This window comes from Phoxinus phoxinus (genome assembly GCF_949152265.1).
Source record: "Phoxinus phoxinus genome assembly, chromosome: 7".
Taxonomy (NCBI): Eukaryota; Metazoa; Chordata; class Actinopteri; order Cypriniformes; family Leuciscidae; genus Phoxinus; species Phoxinus phoxinus.
The window spans coordinates 24,442,963-24,465,830 of NC_136882.1; positions in this window are offsets into that span (position 1 = coordinate 24,442,963).

Here is a 22,868-nt window from a genome sequence, read left to right on the forward strand (position 1 = left end):
TGCTTGACTGGAAGCTCTAGACACAAGTTTATGCACTGTAAAAAAATAAGTTATGATATGTTTACATTGCTTTAACTCATCAAAACGAGTAAAGCAATTTTCACATTTTATCAAGTTATACAAGATTCAACATTAAAAAAAAAAAATCAGTTTGATATAAGTTGAATTGACCCAAGGTGACTACCTAAAAAACAAGTTTTTCTGTTTTGTTTTTGTTTTTTTTACAATGTGGTGCTCATGCTGTTTTGAATCTTCTCAGGAAGTTGGGCCTTATTCAGCATGAGAAGGAGGAGTGGGCCTATGGACACTTTATTTATTGCGTTTACCTTAAAGACAATTACATCTCTGATATGCAGAATGCTACGAGTTTGAGAGGTTAGATAACCTGCACTCATAAGTTAACACATGGCGGCAGCAGTAAACCTCTTTTGAGAGAAGACTCACAATTTTGTCTTCAATTTACATGGTGTTCCAGCAGTCCTGAAGTCATTCTGAAGGGGGCAGCATATACACATTTTTTCTAGCAGCATGCACTCAATAACCCCTCTCTCTGAGTGGCAATGGGTTTTTGGGTGTGTGAGTTTATTCGTGTGGCAGCCCTTTTTATAATCCTCCAGATGCCAGTTTGGTGTGCTTTATCTGTTTAATAGCGCTTTACTGCAACAAGCCATAAAACCTGCTTTTTATTGTGACATGAAGCACATTGTTTGGGGAATTGACCGTCTCGTTAATGAACAACCATGAATTTGTGCTTTGTAGATGTCTCCAGGGAAAAAGTGACAAATCTGTGCAATATGTGAAATTATCTTTACAAGTCTGCGTGGGCTTACAGTAGACTTATAGAGTGATGATAAGGGGAAACTCTTGTGATACACCAAAATCAATAAAAGAATTTGCTCCGTTATCACAACGCCAGCACGTTAAAATTGCCCTCGTCCCTGTGATACAGCAAAGCAATGCTGCAGTTATTGAAAACATAAATCTAGAAGAAAGCATCTTTTGTAAAGCTATTCTCACTTTCCAATGAAAGTGCATGTTGTAGCCTGTTTTTATTCAGTTTTTGTATAACCGTTCGTCTGTATGAGGTTGACCTTGAGAAAGAACTACATTCAGAGTTGGCCATAGAGACACTCTTCCCCTCCTCCTCCTCCTCCTCCTCTTCACTCCCTCCTCCCTCCTCCACCACCTTCTTCTCTCCTTTGAGCTCATGCTGCGCATCATCCCCCGAGTGAACGCACACTCTCGCTCAGTCTCTTGTCTGAGTCTGGCACGGTTGTATCTCCTCTCAGCCTAAGAGGACCCATTAGGATAAGCAGGACTTACTGTGCTTGGGTTTGGGGGAACTGTTCCACTGCTGGTGCAGTGAGGGTGCTCAAGGTATATAAAAAAAGAAAAGAGTGAAAATGAAAGGAGTATAGGATACATTAAAGCCTTTTCAATACTGCAAACCCTGCACATCACCAAATGAAAATTCATCAAACGTTGTCAGAGGAAGAAGAGAGGAGCCGGTGGCTAGTATAGTGCTAGTGATGTGAGACATAGGGCTTCAAACATTGCTACTTGCTCTGTGATTCGTAAAGTTATATTAATGTATGGTTAACAAATTAAATCAGTGATAATCCTATTTGCATTTAATAATATTCCCTTCAATGTTGTCATTCAATTGTCATTCAATCAGAAAAAAACTGCTGTGTTTAGAACTTGATGGACTATCGTTGGAATTGCAGCTTGTGTTTTTTCCCCACTGATTTATATTCAACTAATTATGCAACCCAAACAATCGAGGAAACAAGACTGAGCTCTCAGTTGAGCAGCAACCCACACTGTATAGTGATTTAACACAGACTTGTGGAACGTGATGACAGCTCTGAATCTGTCTCAGAATGATCTTTTCTGTTAAGGGGCAGTATCATCCTTGAGGGGAATTTTATACACTTTCCACGAAAAAACGTTCACATCTGCAGAACCTTTCCACCGCACAAAAGGTTCATTATAGTGGAAAATTGTTCTTTACATTATTAAAATGTTATTCACACTAAGAAAAAAAAAATGGTTCACTGAAAGGTTCTTTGGGGAACCAAAACACATTTTTTGCAGCCTTTATTTTTAAGATTGTGTGCGATGTTCTGGTGCTGAGATGTGTCTTACTCTTATTCGTGTGTTTGTATGGTTGCTAGGGTACTCTATGGTTGCTATGTGTTCTTATACAGTTATGGGATGATATTTAAAGACTATTTGCCAGTCTGAATCAAAACAGCCTGGGTTCCAGTTTAATCAATTGCCAAATTCTTAAAAAAAATTATATGAAGAAATGATTGTATAAAATTTAAACCAACATCAACTCAATGTATTATTATTTTTGCGATAAATGTATTAGAAACTGCAGAAAGATGGCAAAGTTGGTTGCTAGGGCGTTTGCTAAGGTGGCCTGGCCAGTGGCCACTAAGGTGTTGCTAAGACACTCTGAATGGATGCTAGAGCATGCAGTGGCAAAATTCTGGGCAGTTCTAAGGCAAAAATAGAATATATAACGACTATAAATGTCACAAATAAAATCAGAGGAATTCATTACTGTCATTTTCTGCTCCAAGCTCCTGTTATTTTCTGAGATCAGATTTTTCAAGTGCACACCACACAGTAGAATCACTGTAAAATGTTAATGAAAAAGATTTCATATTTTCATAAAAAAAAGTTTCTTCATTCTATCATTTTAAGTAAGGAAAGGTTTGTTTCCATCAATAAGCGATGGACTTTTACTTTCATTCAGTGGGTATGTACCCCAGTTCTCAGTCATGTTTCTCTCTCTCTCTCTCTCTCTTGTTTGTGTCTGCAGTGTTGATAGACTTAGAGAAAGTAAGAGCCACAGTTTTTATTGATGCGTGGGCTCAAAGGCTGCCTCAGTGTAGCTGTCAGTGAAGTTGCACTCACTTTTTATTTTGTGCTGTTCCTTATAATAGGCGCTGGAACTGCAATGGTGACAACAGTAAACAGAGTAGATAGAGATTTTGTATACCCGGAGGAAATCTCATTGGCCTTTTCTCTTGTTTAAAACACAAAGTTGGTAGTGCAAGAAAAGTTGCCACTCACAACCACCACAGAAACATCAACTTGAATATGTAATATGTAAATCCATATCTATTTACCAGATGAAATATGTATAACAAAATGTATCAAGCACTGGGCGAAGTATTGGACAGCCTCATGCATAATAGTTTGCATTTATTTTCTTTCCTCTACACCTCAGGCACCGTTCAGGGGGGGAATATGAACGCAAAGGTGCTTTTTATTAATAAGTAAGCCATAAAAAGCTCTGTGGCTTGGGATCTTTGACATCCCAGGACGATGTTTCCTTGTGCAGCCTGACCTCTTCTGATCTTAATATCTCTGGTAAGGCGCCATGTGTATGTGTGTTTGAGTAATAACCGCCTGTGCTCAGGAGCGAAGAAGGACGGTGCAGTCGTAAACAACAAAGCATGAGCACCGAAGTCTGCGTTTCTATTTTTACTGCTGCGCAGGAGGAAGCAGCATGGAAATGCAATCGCTGCATAATGCATGGCCCCTGTGGAGCGGCACTGGGGTGTTACACAACCAGGTGCTCTCTCTAGACCTGAGCATCACGCCGTGCTGTCCGAACCCTTGCTTTAGACCCAGTTTACATCGGAGATGTGAAGTGCGAGCCTCACTGGATATTAATTCACAGCCAGTACAAACCTCAGATGTTTATTTTGTCTTAAGTGGACTAAGTTCACTTCAGAAGCAAAGCAGTGTGGTTTTCGAGCGAAGAGTTTATAAAAGTCTGCAGCACTGACTGAAGCAGACACAGATACACAATCCATTAATATTCACAAGGGAAATGCACCAGTAATGCTCTGCTTCATACGGTCTTATCCAAAGCTGTTTACATCATTGCAGTCATTCTGTATCAGCACCTATGGAAAATTAACTCAGAAACAAGTTGCACTTGCCAGTCTGTGAAAAGACAGACACAGAGATGGACCAGAAACACAAGGTTAGTGAATCTCAAAAACTGAATTTAGACTGTTTAAGTGTGAATGGCTCACGTTCACAAAAAGCACCCATGGTGGATGGTAACACTTCGGTATATAAATTAACTCTCTAAAAACATTATTCAAAGTAGTTTATTTAATTTGTCTTAATGTCCAAAAGTGTATAGGCTTTACTACATGAATCAGGATGATTGTCTTTTTTTTTCTGAACACCATGAACATTTATCAGATTAGGCCTATGTTGTGTTGAATATCAATTGGTTGTGGCTAGCCAATAATTCCTTTGTATGGCAAATTCCACACAATAATATTTGCACACATTTAGCACATATTTGACTACATTTATTTATTAAGAAACGATGCATATAGCCTACGATTTTCCTAACGATATTTCTTAAGTGTAAACATACACTTAAGAATTTCATTGGGCAAAGTTGTTTGTTATTGTGGGAATGATGTCACAGCTGTATGGCTATTTAATATAAAAAATAAAATATTATTTAAATTAAATAATTTTAATACAATACGTATTTAAATAGTATATGATTATTTCACTTCTTTAGTTTTATACAGTCCGACCTTCGGATGAGGAGTTAAACTGGTCATGACTCTGATCATTAAAAATGGGCCAAATTTGCCCATTGGCCTCTGTCCATCATGGCCTCCTAATCATCCCCATAGGCTACTGATTGGCTTCATCACTCTGTCTCCTCTCCACCAATAAGCTAGGGTGTGATGGGCGTTCTGGCCATAATATCTATGGTTCTGGCAATATGACTGCCGTCTCATCATTACCCCTCCCCCCCTTCTATGTAAAGCGCTTTGAGTGCCAATAAAAGCTCTATATAAATGTAACAAATTATTAATAATTATTATTATCATACATGTATGTCTAATAACTCGTATTTGTAGGCTAGGCTATAATAAAATCATAGTGTGATAAAAGGGCAAAACAATAAATAATTAGACAATAAGGCGTAAGAAAGGACTGATGGATAGCCTACTTTTGGAAAAAAAACAGTTATTGACTAGCGCAGACCGGAAGTTTGCTTTCTCGGCGGCGTTCGCTAACAAATTCTGACACCGATTAAATTACATGAAATTTTCAGAAATGGACATGGTACACATTCACTTTATCTGTTGCGAGAAAACTTCACGCAGGGTGAGTCACTAGTTGGGGTTTATTATTCTTTTGCTGTGTTTTTACGGTTTATGATAATAACGTTACAAGTACATTTATGACATAATATAGCTTATGTCTCACAAGGCTCTGTCAACACAGCTGCAATACGATTGTTATTCCTGTTTATAGTCTAATATAAGTTCATAAACCGTGCGGGTTTTAAAAGAGCGTGTTGAATTGCATTCTGTAGCAAAAGTGTCTGACAGCAAGGTGCATTTGAGAGCAAAGTAGGCTAAACGTGGTTGTTCATCATGTGGTTTCACGTGTATCGCGAGAATTCACGCACACTGCAGACATTGTTCGTGTATTTCAATGGGAAAAGGCAGAGAAATGTCCACTAGATGTTAGTTATTAAATTGAAAGAAAACGTGATATCAGAACTTGTAGGTTTTAAGTTTAAGCATGATTTTCTTTCTAAAATAGCTTAGACCATTTCTCATTCCCCTCCTAGAAAAGAACAAGTAACTATGGTAACCTCCATAGTTTCTCCCCTCAATAAACAACACCCACTGTAAATGATGTGCTGCCGATTGTGTCGGACTGTGCCTGCAGAACCTTCTGTTGGCTTCATAACTTATACTGTATGGTTTTATGCTTGAGTTTCACTTCACACAGGTTTTTGTTTTGTTTTACTTTGCTTGTGGAAATCAATGTATCATTTACTTTGCTTTGGCTATGACTCATTTGTCATTGATTGATTTATTGCTAACGTGTTAATAAAAAACAGGTCTTTAATTAGTTGAGTTATAGTGAGTCTATGGGAACTTCAGTGAACACCCATAAATCCCTTTGCCCGTCTGAAGGTTTTGTTTGTTCTGGTAATGGTGAAGATCATGGCTATGAGAAAGTAGATCCTAGATCAGCATATTAAGGGCATCAAGATTGGAGGTCATCTGGATCATAAGCTTCGCTTGATATGAATAATGTATTAAGTTGCGCTACTGAATGTGATAAAAATCTGCAGTAGGCTAAGGCTACCTCATGATTTATAAAAATAAGAAAGAAATAGTCATGTCCGAATAGGCATAAATTGGGTTGCACATGAATACAACTGTGTAGCCTACCATTGATCATTTGTCTGTAGCCTATATGAATTCATCTCAGCACCCTGTGAGTGTGACCTTGTAACAGATCAGTCATTCATGTCATGAACAGTTACACCCAAAAAGATTTATTTTGCTATTCTCTCAGCGGCACATGCTGAAAATCCCTCCGACTACAGCTTCTTCAGCTAAACTGACAAAAATGTCAGATTTTCTTCTGAGCGCACAATCCTGGTAGAGTAGAGCTCATCAAAACCCAGTGTGTTTGTAAACATGCGATATGTTTAAAGGGCACCTATTATGGAATTTTGAAATGTACCTTTCATGTAGTGTGTAACATAGATCTAAGTGAACAAAAACATCCTGCAAAGTTTGAAATATGAAAGTGCACCGTATATAAAGTTATTGTCTTTCAAAAGTAAGAGTCGACTCTGAGTCATTTTTATGAATCGTTAGAAGACCGAAGCTTTTTCTCTGACTAGATGACGTCAACTTGTCAAGTTATTTGAATACAATACGCCCACTTATTGCGCTCCAAGGCCAGCAGGAAAACATCATGGCGACGAGACGCTGTGTTCTGAAGTGCGATCTGCCCAAGGAGGAGCATTTGAAGACTAAGTGGCTACAATTCATCATATATACAACTATAGGCTACCACAGAAGTATAGTCCGAGGCTTGTGCTTTTGTCGCGCCATTTTGAAGACGATTGCTTTACCAACTTAAATGCAATCAAACTGGGATTCGCGAGCCGACTGATATTGAAGGAAGGTTCAGTTCCAAGTGTATTTGCATCAGCTTCCTCCTCCGTATCACAGCCTGTAAGTGTTATTAATAATTGTTGCTTATATGTTTTATGTAGGATGCTTAATAATTATTTTGTTTGTTGTGTAAGCACCGTTTAGCTTCTAGGTTTTCAATGACAATTGTATTGAGATATGTGAAGTGTTTGTCGTTGTTTTCGGAGTTGTCTTAAAGAATAGAGTAATACCTCGTAGTAACATAACTGCATTTTTTTTTTTTGTAAAAACGTTATGTTTCTGCATCGGGCTAATGCAAACAAAGACTGATTGTGCTTTTATAATATGAACTCTGGGCTATGCTCGCTATAACATTAAATTCTTTAACTTATTTTTAGTTTTTTACTACAAACTACAAAGCAGTGGACTATAATCATTATTATAACACGATTTAATTGATAAAAGCATCATTGTACTCCGTGTTAAACAATAAATATTATCTCTGTAAACACTGCTGGGTCATCTGACCAATCAACGCAGATTAGCGTCGCGCAGAGGAGGGGTTTGGGAAAACGAGTCGTTGAACGAATCATTTGGGAGTCGGTGAGCAAATCAGGTAAAAATAAATGCATATTATACGACAACAAAAGTGTTTTTTGTCATTGCATGCACGTAAAACTGTTGTTAGGGACTCTCTAAACAACATTAGGAACATTTTAAATGTCATAATAGGTGCCCTTTAAGAAAAAATACAAAATGCTCATGTGTCTCTCAACAGCAACATAGGGCTCTAGACAAAAAATTATGGCACATTTACTATTAGCAAATTTCTTTTTTTAGTTGACCGATTACAGAATCACTCTTGGGCCTATTTTGTTCAGAAGTGCTTGAGTTCATTATAGTGTACATTACAGTAACATTCTTGGTTCATTTTGAATTGGACATAAATGGAAGATGAACCGTTGTTCAGTGAGGGAGTTGGTTGCGAACTCGGTAATGGCTCTGAACAATTTACTGACCGAGTCTGATTCAAAAGGCTAACTGAAATACGAGCTTTCATGTTGTTGTTGTTGACTGAATCAATTGTTCACAATTTGGTCACCCCAGCTTGTGACAAGTTTATTATAGAGTGGGTTCTGGAAGTATCATTAATTTTCTCCATAGGGGAATTGACTTACGATAACTTATAGACTTCTAAAGACAAACATACTGTAAACTTGTTGATCGACGGTATACAGTATGCTTTTGTTGAAGCCATCAGCCTGCATTATTTCCACTCACTCTCTGATGTAAAAAAAAAAACCTTCAACAATGAAATCCCTGGTACTACACTACACACTACCCATGATTCAACAGAGAAATCTCCACCAATCAGAAATTTGTGACAAGTAAATCACGCCAGAACAACCTGACTCTTCATAACCTGACTCTTAAAGACCTGGAAAAAAAATGCCTATGGGGAAAATACTTACGGATCCAAGGCCGTTAAAATAGTGGGTTGGCACTGAAGCACTCTATTGCATGCAGATAACTCTGGTACGCACTCAGATAATAGATAATAGAGATAATAGCTGATGAAGTCGCATTAGGGACGAACACTATCTTTCTCAACTAACTAGAATTACAATTTTTATTTTAGTTACAGTCTAAAGCTCTGCAACATACAAAAATGCATGGAAGGAGAAATCATCATTCATACTGCCTCTAACAGGTAGCTCCCAGCTTCATATCAAGATAAAAAACAATTAAATCTGGTAATTACTGAGTAGGCCTGCAGCGTGTGCAGTGCCGACCTATGACAGCGCTGACTATCTTCCATGTCAACTGGGTTTTAATTACCACAGGTCTGCCTGACACTTTGTTCAATAATTGAAAATATTTAGACTTTCTCTGCTTCGGGCACTCGTGAATGAATGCATTACAGTCAGCAAGGAAACAATACAGCCAAAGTGACCTACAAAGAGATCGACTGCATTTTAACTGCCATGAAATGTTAGTTTCATATCCTGTGGCATCTAATATGTTTAGGATATCCCCTCTGGTCCGGAGGAGACAGGTAGCAGGTGTGAGATTCAACATTTCATTAGGAGAAGACACTTGCACCAAACAGATGCTTGTTTTATTGCCTATATCCAGTGTCACTAAAAGAACAGTTTGAAATCTGCTTCCTAAGGCAGTTAATCACCAGGCTTAGGGCCCTTTACGTTTTAAAGTCTGTATAGTTAAACATATGGTGCATTACGGCACAGTGTGTCCGGTGTTATTGCTGCTTTGGGATTTGAGACGTTTATGTGATTTTCATATTCAGAGCCATGTGTGCTTCATTCATGAGACAAAAGCTGATTTCTCTTTCCTAATTAAAGTGAGCTAGAATGAAACATGTAAATCAAGCAGTACATTATCATGTATTGGCACTCAGATGTTCTTAGATCCTTTCATTCACAGTGCGCCATGTGGCTTCCTCATGATGCAATCGCGTATGAGGAGCATTCCTCCAGAAACCCCCCTGTAGAGCTACAGAGTGGTTTGCATTATCATCTGTTTTGACTGCAAACCCTTACAATCCCTTTGGCTAGAATATGTAAGATAAAGTGTGCACTGTATTATTAGCCACTTTCACGCATGAAACCCTGTTAAATTGCAGTCAAATTGATGCATTAAATGCTATTCACACTTTTCTTCCATTGCTGTTTTTTAAATAACACTTTTTTGGATTTGTACTTGCCAGACGAATACAAAAGTACAGGACATAGTCCAAAGGAAGAGATGATGCTCAGATGAAGTCAGACCATTAAAACATGGAACTAAGATGATAAAATCTGCAACCCCCCACCCCCTCCCCCCTTTTTATAATCATCACTTTGTCTCTTACTTTCTCCGCTGACTGGTTTTCAATACCAGACAAAACGGTTTTCTTCTGGCAGGATGTTAAAGAGACTAGAATCTGGATCCAATATTTCTGGGGTGGGGAACTGATCTAACAGACTTAACATTTAAATTACGTCTAAGCATTTAAAAATGATGATCCTCTATGGGTGAGTGTTGTGTGTGAAGCAGAGATCACAGCGAGGAAGATTCTTCGATATAAAAAGCCTCTTTAATCTGTGCCATTAATTAATAATCGTTAATGTTTCAGTACATCCCCGATGAATAGGCTCATGCTATTGAACAGCCCCATCCTGGGCACCTGCAGTGTGTTCTGTGGCTATAGGCTTGCCATGTGCTATCTATTTCCAGAAGCTGTGCTTGTAGACCCGGCTTGATGCCAAGATGGTGTCCTTAATCTGCCAGACAGCCTGCCAGAGATCTGACAGTCCCTACTGATTCTTAAAAGCAGATAGACAGAACGTGTCTGATAGGAGGATACAGTAAATTACCATGTGCTGTTTTGTCCAGTGCTCCTCCTCGCTCGCTCAATTTATGAAGCTTGCTCCAGACCGCAACTGCAACACTTTCTGTGTTTGCTGTGGAGCAGTACTGACAAGGTTTGTGTTCACATTTGATATGGATTTGGACTGACAGAATTGCAGTTTGAAATGTTCCTGATAGGTCAATGTAACAAATATGGGTGTAACGATACCCTCATGTCACGATTCGATACACAACACGATACTGAAATCACGATACAACACAAATACTCCAAGACATATAAAAGGTTAACAAAAAATGAGTGTACCTATTAAGCCCATGTACCCTTTAAGCCCACTTTCAACTTTGAAGTCTAATATAAAAAAGAGAAAATCATATTTTTTGCTGCTCCTTATTTTAACCAATCCAGTGATTTGTAACTTACCTGACATTTTTTATTGCATGTTAAACACATTTGGCAATGTTAAGTTAGCCCCACTCATGTGCATGCGGTCTCAGGGGACCTCAAACAAAGACACCCAAAAACTTTGGTGTTTCTGGACCCTTCAGAAATCAACACATTTCTGCAATTTTCAGCCATTCTTTTGGTAACTACATTGATATTATGTCAAATAAGAGATAAATGTATTGTTTTTTGTGTATGAACAAATAATAATTCATAATTTTATATAATTTTCCTTTAAATGGAAAGATGAATTTTATTAGTTTGCGCTCAAAGCTAATCTCAAGGTCAAACCATTAGCCTTACTGGAAGATAGACTGCTGAAGAATTAAGCATGTGAACTACAAACACTAAATATTTTGTGATTTATTTTACATTAATATACAAATAAATACATCATAAATTGTTTTGTTGGGAAGATTATTTTAATAAATTAACTTTTTTTAAAGATGGGCTTAAATGGTACAGCGCCATAAAACGCATGCAAACTAGAATCAACACAAGCTAACCTTGAATGAAAAAAACATAACATTTCTCAATGTGGGCACAATGGAAATTACTATGATGCTTTGTCCACAGTATATTTAAGCTCCTTGCATGTCTGTGTAAACATATATTATATATTTTTAAAGAAAAACTGTCTTTTTTCACCTTTACTGACTGTGGAACCATTTAAGCCCATGCACCTTATGGGTTTCAATGAGGAATCCCTCAAATTACAAAGTTTAATCAACTTTGTGAGAGAAATTGTTTAATGGCCTATTAATTGGATACTTTATGTGGAATTTTGACTTCATGTGGAACCAAGCCGACTCAAGGCTCTATACTTAGGACATAGGAGGACCACTAGTGGACCCCCCTAACCCCTGAGTCTGGAATCCCAACTCGGCTTCCTTCCCCAGGATACACTCGGTCAAAATTCCAGCTTTGACCAGGCATAACTCCAGAATCAAGCCAACTTAAGGATCCATACTCCCGATGTGGGGGGCCCACTAGAATACCCCCTGAAAGCCAAGAGTATGGATCCGCAACTCGGCTTGGCTCCTGAGATGCTCCAGAGTCAAGCCGACTGAAGGCTCCAGACCACCGGCCTGGACCCCCAGCCACTAGCACCTACCAATCACACCCAGGGCTCTAATCAAACATTAGCAAAATTACTTTTTTTAATGCTTCCCTGTCACTGAATAAATATATCAATATTTTACTTATTTAAAAAAAAAAAAAATATATATATAATATAATAAAAAATAATATTGTATAAATCAATCATGATGTGGGCTTATTTGGAACACATGCGGGCTTAAATGGTGCCAAAGTACCAATTAAGCCCATGCCAGACTTCTGACTTTATTCATAAAATATCTTAATTTTATATTCTAAAATGTACATCAACTAATAAATACATTTTCAAATGTGAGATTAATCTTGCATTTTAACAAATCATTTTTCTTATAAACCATGTCAATATCTATGAAAAAAACCTAGACTTAGATTTTGGTGGGCTTAATAGGTACGCTTACCCTAGGCCTACTGTTGATTAAAATGCTAAATTTGTACATTGCGGGTGTAAATGAATAGGCTTGCACTTGGTGCTGGCAACCCAATGCACAGAACAATTGTGAAACCAGAATAAAAACATTCATGATTCTGAAGCTGAAAATACATTAATATTTTAGACGAATATGCTTGCACTCAGTCACTGAGTAGATATATTCAAAATAATGTAGGCCACTTTTTACTGGTAACATAAGACAATTGGCATTATCAGGACCCACAAATATTCCCCCATTGCATTATTATACATTATATTCAACATTATCAGTAGTTTAATGTAGTACTGACATTAGGCTAAATCTCTGAAAACGTTTTATTTTGGGTGAACTAGCCTATACATAATGTCACTCTCCAGTGCCCACGATATACAGTATCGTTGCATTCTTGTATTGCGATATAATGTGTCACAAGATATATTGTTATATATCCCCTAACAAACCTAATTTATAATACCTGATTTATAATAAACTGCATAAAATGCAATAATAATACGTTTTAATCGGACAGTATCCTAGGGGCCAGGGCTGACTGTATGATGGCAGAAATTTGTCAAATAGTATCGATTTTACCGTTTATACTGTGTTAGATCAGTGTACTGTGTATTAGTGGGTAAAACGAGTCAAGAAACATAAAATAATGTGAAAAACACACCCTCGTGGCAATTTGTAACAATTTTACGTTTTGGCAAACTGTGAATTTGTATGACTTTGTACGATCTGCTTGTGCTCCAGTGGCAGTCAGGTTTAGGTTTGGGGTGAAGAGTGAACCTTCTTGCTTATTTTTAGTTTTTCTAAAATGAACAACAAATGAAAATGTACAAATTGGTAACTTGTAAAATGTTATTTCTTATGAGATCAGGTTGGAAAATAGGGATGTCCTAAATTTGTTATATTGTTAGTCACATTTAAAATTGATTTTAATTCATGTGGTCTCTATTGCCTTTATAATGTTACTTTGACTCTTGTGACTCTGTTGTTTTTGCTATTCTTATTTTTATGATTGTGTGCATCAATTTCCAAATAAAAAGAGAAAACAATGAAATGAGATTGTTAAAGTAAAATTTTCATCAAACAACAATTTATTTGTTAGCATGATAAGATTTTGTTCTGTCCACCACTAGAGTATCTGACTAATGTGTCATTAAAAAAAAAGAGAAAGTTTCTAACCTGAGCAGAGAAAAAGTGTGATCTGAAATTCAACTTAGACCATATTCGTAGGTGGTTTGAAATCAAATTAAAATCAAATTTTGGGACCTTCTTCATTCTGATTGGTCAGGTCAGATTTCATAGTAGCCTAGTTGTCATCTGGTAACCAATGTATGTGACATCATATACAATGAACAGTAGCATCTACACACTGCTGTGCCCAAATTCAACAATTTTGTTCACGTTTCTCAATAGTTAGCCTAACTGTTTGCCATAGACACAGAGCATGAACTGTAATGTCGTTTCCCTCACATGAGACCAGCAACACGGGTAAGTTGTCTTGATGGACACAAGCTAGGTGAAATTTCCAGTTATCATCCTCTCTGTTCACAATGATCAAGTCTCTAGGGATTATGCTGACGCTTGAGTTGTTACTATGGCAACCAGTGTAGATATCAGATATTGACTACACCATCTGAATAAACAGATCTGGCGTCTTCATTTGTAAAATGACCTTGCGGAGAGTCAGCCCTAAAAAGAAAAACTAGCCTAATCAGTTTTGGTTGCAATGTGAGGATATTGTTTCCGAGTATATTGGGTGTGTTTATTTTAGTGAATCATTTGGTTGGCTATGTTTGAAATGGAATCTTAAGGCTGGAATATAATATAATTCAATAAAATTATAAAACAGACTTTTAACAGACAGTTTGCTGAGTTTGTAAATGATTACAGAGGAAAAACTGGCCAATGCCATCATACATTAAATGACAAACTCACGTAGAAACAGATGCTTGACAACAGTGTTCTAAAATTATCAAAATATGCTTAAACTGTATAGAATCATAGTCGGAAATTGAAAAAGTCGTGGTCTGTGCCCATCATAGACTATCACATTTGTGAAATCTGTCAACTCCGACGGCACAACAATTTTGAGACTGAATGAACCACTCATTTTAGAACCCCCCCCCCCCCCCCCCAAAAAAAAAAACTGGATTCCAATTTAATGTTTTACTTAATTTTTAATATTCAAAAAGCATGTCAAATTAACCAAATTCATTAATCTTTAATAATATAATGTTTTATTAATTTCATTTTCATTCAATTTCATTTGGTGTTTTGCTATTAATTAAAAATGGAGGTAATCAAACGCATAAAACTTTTAACAATGTAGATCATGTGGCATGCAAAAAATCATACAGTGCACACTGCACAGTACCATTCCAAAGAAATATTGCTATTCTACCTATTTCTGTCTTTCTCTGTATGATGGGATGCAGCATGTGGAAAATGGAGACAGGAAGACGGCAGGTAAACAGTCATTATCGTGACATGTCTGTGAGACGCCCCCATGTGTCTTCCTGTGACTTAGCTTGGGAAATTGGCTCTGTGTTACTACATATGCAATGCGAGTCGCACATGGGGCCATGATAAAAAAAACAAAAACACAGAATCATCCTCTGGCATGGCTTGCAGTGAGCAGTCTCTTGAAAAAAAGAAAAAAAATTCAATATAATTGCGTGCGACAAAATCTTGCCGTTCCACCCTCCTGCTACCTCTCACTCTGCAATCTGTCCGGAGCTTGTGACTGCTGATGCTTGAGTAGCAGGTGGAATGTTTCGGAGAGCCCCATGTGGTGGACGGAGAGAGTAAGAGACGTGTCCTCCTCCCTCAATCAAATGTGCTTGAGTGCACAGCACAACAACACATCGTCAGGCGGGGGCCTATAGGGCCATCTGTGGGGACGGGGAGGGGACTGCCTGCTCCAGACCTGGCGCAAAAGATGCCGCCTGGTCCACACATGTTCTCTGAGAAAGGCATGGTCTTTGAATGAAGAAGATCTGATACCTGTGATATTTTTGTTTTCGGATGTGTAGTTTCAAATTCAACTTTTATTTATTTATGTAGCACATTTAAAAACAACTTTGTTGCCCATAGTGCTTTACAATTGTTTTGTGTAATATGACGGAAGTCGCACGCCAAGCCCCAGCATGCCTGGGTGGGGCGCAGCCCACGTTTGCCTGGTGCTCCTCCTGATTCAGATGTTATTTGTGTATTCTCTTTGGATCAAAGGCAGGTCACGTTAATTAGCGGATTTCACACTCCTCTGCCAGCAAACACCCCCGTCTCCCCCTTCTCAGCCTCTCTGTCACTGAGGCATTAGACATGTTAATCGCCTGCACAAGCCTGGGAGCGTAATAGAAAGTTGTCTGCGCACACGTCTGGAGGTCATGGTCGAGGCACCTTTGTGATTCTTTATCAAGCCCAGCACAGGTGTGGCTCGGTTTGTCCATCCTGTGAGCTTCCCATTTAGGACTGCGGGGTCTTAAAGTGTCGCTTTGATCCACACCTGGGCTTCTGTTCCTCTTGCTGGGTTGGCAGGAGAGCCATCATTGCTATAGGGACACACTCGGAGGCTGGCCCGAGTGCAGAAGCCCTTTGAGAAAATGTGCTCAATCCAGTCATGTTGGCACTGAAATGTTTTCTGATATCCCACTGCTCACTTTTGTGTATCATGGAGTATTAGCACCATGTTGTGCCCCATGCATCAGTCCAAGGGCAAAGTAGAGGACACCGAGAGGATGATCGGAAAGTTTCATGTTATCTTGTACCTGCAAATGGTCCTAAGAAAACAGTACTTTAATGTGGAGAAAACAGTAAACCATACAGTATACGATTCAGAAGTTTGGTATTTTTAAAGATTTGTAAAAAAAAAAATTAAAGTCCAATGCTCTTCAGGGCATCATTTATTTGATTAAAAGTAAAAAAACTGAAATATTATAAAAGTTTTCTGAAAAAGCTGAATTTTCAGCAGCCATTACCCCAGTCTTCAGTGTTACATACTCCTTCAGAAATCATTGTAATATGCTAATTTGGTGCTAAAATACCTTTTCATGTTATTATCAATGTTGAAAACAATTGAATGGTACATTTGAATGGTAATGTATTTATTTAAGGCTGTCAATTTGGATCAAATTAATTGATAAATTTAATCCGAATTAACTGCATATCAGTTTTTGCTGAGATAAGCCCGTAATTGAAGATGATTCAAAGACTTTATTATTATGGCAGATGAGTAAATCTTAGATTAAATGTTGCCAAAAGTAGGCTAGCTCTACAATAATTAAGAGATTATTAAACGTGCAACAACATTTTGCTATCCCATAGATCGCCAGCCGGTTTAACAAAACTGGTGTTGCTACACCAAGTTGGGGGTCAAGCTTTTTAAGTTGATGTATATATTTGGTACATTATATAGATCACAGTTCGAAATAATTAGGTTTCATGGAAACTTTGATTTTAAACTGATATTAATAGAGCCTTGAACTGGTGTGCACTTTCATATGGATCTCATCTCATTTTGATACACTGCACATAACCACTCAAATCAATACTCAGCTAGGCAGGCGACATTCAGACCAGGATGTGTGTGATTTGGGAGTCAGCCACCCTCCAGCAGTAATCTGTGAATAGTTTAGGCTTTGAGTTTGCGATAATGGTGCTGAGATGCAGCCAAAGCCCACGTGAGCATAGGCCCAATAGAGAGAAACCCTGGAGCCCTCTAATCCCTATTGGAACCTGTAAGTCTTTCTTGTATGTGTACTTCCTTCCTGTCAGAGTGAGCAATAGTTCCGCCCAGTGTCTTCATTAATGGCATCATTTCCATTCCAGGTCTGTCAGGGTGGTGTGAGACTGCCATCTAACCGTTCCCAGCTGCAGGTGAATCAGCGTGGCAATTAAGAGACACAATTAGAGCCCATTCACTTCTGCAGGCTACGGGCACAGAGATAAGCTCTAAGCCTCAGCTTAATTGGATCATTGTCTCTGCAGAAACACAAAATACTAGAGGAAAAAAAAGGAATTAAAATGTGATTAGTTCACTGACAAAAACAACATAAATAGGTTTTTAGCTTCTTGGAATACTGGTAATTTCTTGTGCTTCTTGGACTTTTAGTTGTACTAAAAGTGGGTGAAAAATGTGCATTGAATTTTGTATCGCATATCGCAACCCCATCCCTGCCCATGGCATCATTTTGTGTTGGAAGATGAAATTAGATAGCTGAATGTTCCCTGACAATTAGATAATGGAATAATTACATCCTCAGCCTGACTCTTCTCTGCCCTAGCCATTGGCAGCATGGAATATTTGCTTAATGAACCGTTTTTTTTTTTTAATCCCTTATTGTTTTGCTGAGATTCTAAAATTATCTGAGTGTGTGTGTGTGTGTTTATGACCATCTTTCACCCTCTCTGTGCTTTCTATAAATGCCCTCTTCATATGTGAAATAAGAGACAGTGCTTTGCAGAACTTTTTCTCACAGGCTGTGGGTTTGCTGTTGGCTCCAGTATTGTTTGCGCTGCGCAATTCAATAACAGCCTTTTGGCAAACCCTGAATTACATTGTGACAGCATCACAAAATAAATAATTCACTGAAAATGTGAAGTTCAGACTAAACTGATCAGAAACAGAAAAGAAACCTTGAGAATTTTATTTTTTAGCTCATTTCTAATGTTAGGATGCTACACACAACCAGTAACATCATGGGCTTTATCAATATCAAGTTTTCACTACACAAATGTGGACACAAAAAACTCGCGATCATTTATTATTGCGATATGTATAATAATTTTGCATATAAATAAAATTCATCTTAAAAGATTTTCATCTTTCTGAATAGATGTTGTTGGCTTATAATGGTGGTCAAGTGTTCAAATGTATTTATTTGTCTGTCAGAAAGTTGCGTAAGTGAAGAAAAAGCTGTTTTTGTAGCTTTTTTTTCTCAATGGTCTGAAACACCAGAAGAAAATGGACAGTAGTTTTAAATTCTGAAAGTTATAGTGTGTTTCCCATAGTACAATGAACACTTTTATCTCTAGAGATGGGGGAACATTTTTATGACCCCTTTAAGTCATACAAAAAGATATTCATTTTGACCAGAGCCTTCATTATACTTCTTCAAAGGAAGTTTTCCTTTCTCTCTTCATATCGCTCTGCTCTTGTTGTTATACTCTTCCAGTGGACAATGGACTGTGCAAAGTGTAAGCCAGTTGCTTTTAGGGTGCTATTTGTTAGCTTGGTTGGCCAATATGGGTTTTCATTTGCAATGCAGATTTTCATAAACATTTGAAAAACTGAAATATATTTGCACCTTATAAATGTATAAATTCATAACATTTTATAAATGTTTATGTAAATATAATCTCTGAATATCCATATAAAATATTTCACTATTTCTCCCAGTTATGGCCAGTCTGTTTTTTTTTTTTTAATTAACCCGACCAAGTGTCGAGGTGTCCATGAGCAAGACACCTAACCCCAGCTGCTCCCGACGAGCTGGATGGCGCCTTGCATGGCTGACACCGCCGTCGGTGTATGAATGGGTGAATGTGAGGCAAAATGTAAAGCGCTTTGGTGGCCATTGGGTCTGTGAAAGCGATATATAAATGCAGTCCATTTACCATTTACCATTAAAACCTGTGTGTTTGGTCCTGATGCCACAGATATGCAATCCTCTAAATGAATCACTGCAAAATCACTAAATATTTCTCTATTTTACTTAATTCCTTGATACATTGATGGATCAGGGTTGAAGAAGTGTGGAGACATTCTGCAGTTCAACTAATGTGCGTCAGCACAGATTGTGTTCTAAAGTAACATCATGGCTAAAGCCGGGTGCACACTGTGTGATTTTGGCCACGATTTGGCCATTCCAAATCTTAAAAGAATCCTCTGATCCTAGGCTAAAATCTGAAGTCTTGGATCATCAGTTTAACATGTTCACCGACAGCCGATAAATGACAGTTGCGATCAAATTTGACCTCAGACAAAATTCTGGCAGTGTCAGAAGATTTGACTCACAGTCCTGCAGTGCGACTTCTACGACGACAGTCAAATCATCTTCGTTTTTCAAGACCAGCCATGACCAAAATAAACGTAAGAGATTTATCTGTAGCCACCATTTCAATCCTGCGTGTAGTGCAGCTCACTGTAACTGAACGTATCGTTGATTGATGATGTAAAACTCCGGACAATTTTCTTGCGTGCGTCCATTTTAAACGTGTCTTGACTGTCCTACAGTCTGACATTAATGACAGCTGAGAGATCTTACAGTGTGACATGGCTTACAGAGATGATCATGTTCGTACAGTCTGACAAGCAACAATCGTGAAGGACTATCGCACACTGTGCACTCGGCGTTAGATGCAGCGTTTCACCAGGTCCAGCACTGTGAAGGCTATTTGACCTAGCTTGTAAGGGAAAGAAATTACAGTTTTTGCCCTCTGCCCCACACCTGTGGCCACAACAATACACACAGGCCTTGAGAAAAAGGAAACACGTGTGACTGTCGCTAGACCTTTCTGTGTGTATGCACTTCCTTTTCCTCTGCCCTCTCAGGCTTGATAAGAGAGAGGGGAAAAAACAGGATGAAAGACAAGACAAACGGCAGTGGGTCTTTTCTTTTTACACTTTTTTTTCTGGCAAGGGGATTAGTTCTGAGGGTAGTATGGTGACAAAGGAACGTTTCTACCTCATGCTCGATGAGGCTGTATGTGCAGTGGTGCTTTCCCATCATCTCTTGGGGTATTATGGTTTTTTTTTTTTAGTTTTTTCTTTTTTAAGAAAAGGAGTTGAGGCATATTTGTGAGTGGGACAAGTTCCTTTTAAGTTCATGTTCAAAGGCTCATCTAACAGTTGAAACCTGATTCAAGGGAAATTAATGGCCCCACTCTCTTTTTGAAGCCCGACGAAGATGGGGGTGTCCATTTCATTGGCAAATTCTGAAAAAGTTTTTACATTTTCTGTTGAATATCTGAGCCGTGTTCTGATATGCTGTCATGGGAGAGCCTAAAACTAATTTTGCTAAATTGTATAGTGAGGTTAGATTATAATCTAGCCTATGTCATAAATATAATTCATCAAAGCAGTAAGAGCATCAAAAAGTGGAGACATTTTTTAATGTTATGCAAATTAAAGTGTAAGTGGCAGGCAGATTTCAAATGCAGTTTGGATGCTTTTATTTGGCAAAGGCTGAAGTGGGCTAACAAAGGTTATTTAGTGTGTGTGTGTGTGCGTGTGTGTGCGTGTGTGTGCGTGTGTGTGCGCGTGTGTGTGTGTGTGTGTGTGTGTGTGTGTGTGTGTGTGTGTGTGTGTGTGTGCGCGCGTGCATGCATGCATACATACGGGCATACAGTTCACATAAGCTGCGAATGCTCTGCATACCCAAGCAATTTGAGTGAATGAGTTTGTGGACTTGCTAATTAATATTAACTCTATAAATGACTAGGGCTATACAATTCGTTATCATTTGAGGTGTAACATAAATCTTACATTATAAAATGGTGGTTATATGCATATGTAACTGTCCGTAATTTATTTATTTATTTACCAAACGTAATTTTCTGTAAAAATCTGTGCCAGTATACGGTGGGTTCGGGTAAGCGGATCCACAACAGCTTTGGCGCCTACTCTGTTGTTAAGCATCATCATCTTCATTGTTCTGCATTGTCATTGGTTTGGTGGCATATGGGGGATTTCATGCACAAGGAAAGTTGTCCGCGAATTGCTCACCCAAGCGGAAAAATGTGCTGTTGGTGCCAGATCCTAATCACCGAAAATCACATTGTTTTTGATAATAAAAACTAGACTAAATCAAACGGAAATAAAAAAAAGATTATAACAGAAACTATTTAAAGGGGTCACATGCCATTGCAAAGATCATTATTTTGTGGTTTGGGTGTAATAGGATGTTAACATGCTTTAAAGTAAAAAAAAAGAATTTTTTTTTACATACCGTACATTTGTAGCTCCTCTATGCCCAGTCTTTCTAAAATGTGTCGATTTCTACAAAGCCCCTCCTTCTGAAAAGCGCAGTGTGCTCTGATTGGCGAGCTGACTCAGTGCGTTGTGATTGGCCGAACACCTCAAGCGTGTGTCGGAAATATAACGCCCCTTACCATAATCGTGAGCTTCAGCTTCAGTTACAAAGACAGATAATAATGTCGTCAGTTTTACCATATCGGTTCGAGCCCAAGTCAGATTCTGAAAATGAATATGACCAAGCGATCGTTTGGAACCAACTTTGCAAATATGACTTCAGCAGAATTTTTATTTTTTTATTTTTGCCACACCTGTGAGGTGGATGGATTATCTCGGCAAAGGAGACGTGCTCACTAACACAGATTTAGACAGATTTGTGAACAATATTTGAGAGAAATATGCCTTTTGTGAAAGGTCTTAGATCTTTGAGGTCAGCTCATGAAAAATGGGGGCAAAAACAAAAGGGTTGCATTTTATAATTTTGTTCAGTGTATGTTTGTCATCTTTTCACCACAATTTGTTAGCAGAGAACAGAGGATACTAAACAAAAATGTAAACAAAAATCCATCTCTGAACTTTTGATCTTAGGAACAACAAACAATATGCATTAAGGCCCATTCACACCAATGACGATAACGATACAGATATAGTTCTAAAAATCTTTCTCAATATTAAAGAAAAGCAGAGTTCACACCAGAGCTAAAACGATAATGATATAGAAACGAAATTGTTGGGATCACTTTTTTTTGTGGACCATTTTTTTTCCAGATTTTTTTTTTCCAGCTGTTGAATGAAAAAACACTGAGCCAATCAGAATCCATTCTAATTTAAGGGCTCGTGCATTTAAAATGGCAGACGACATTGCGGAGAAGTTAATCGCTGAGGTCCAGCAAAATTCAGCACTGTTTGACAAGTCAAGCCCCTTTTCAAGAAAATGGATATAGAAAACAATCGTTCATACCCTCTGAATGGTGAGAAGTATTACCTCAGGTATCCAGCCCTCGTTTCGACAACGTTGTGTCTTGCTTCCTTTGAAGTTGCAGTGAAAAAGACTAGGCCTAGGTGTTGTTTTTATTCCACTTTATTGATTACATCACCTAAATTCACTGTTAGATTATTAGATCCATTAGCTTCACTCAAAACATAGCATGCTGAGGACATCTTCTGTGTAAATGCAACAAGAACAGCAAAAAACATTTTCAATGACGTTGTACACACTTTGAAACCACAGCGCGCTGGAATAAAACGGACTGTTATCGTTCGTTGGTGTGGACGCAAATTTAATTATCATTAAAGTTATCGTTCTTGGTGTGAACGGCCCTTTACTCTACACTGCACAAAACTCCGCATTTGAACAATCAATAGCAAACACTTCAACAAATAATAAAACATACAGGCTCTGATTCAGAAGCGCCAGATTGGTCTAGCAAAGTTGGAATTGCCCCATTTTTAGAAATGGCTTTTGTGCACAGCTGGCCTTGTACTCTCCCAGGTTCAATCTTATACATTCACAAACAGCTACATAACACACAAAAGAAATGGAAAACATGAAAACGCATCATATGACCCCT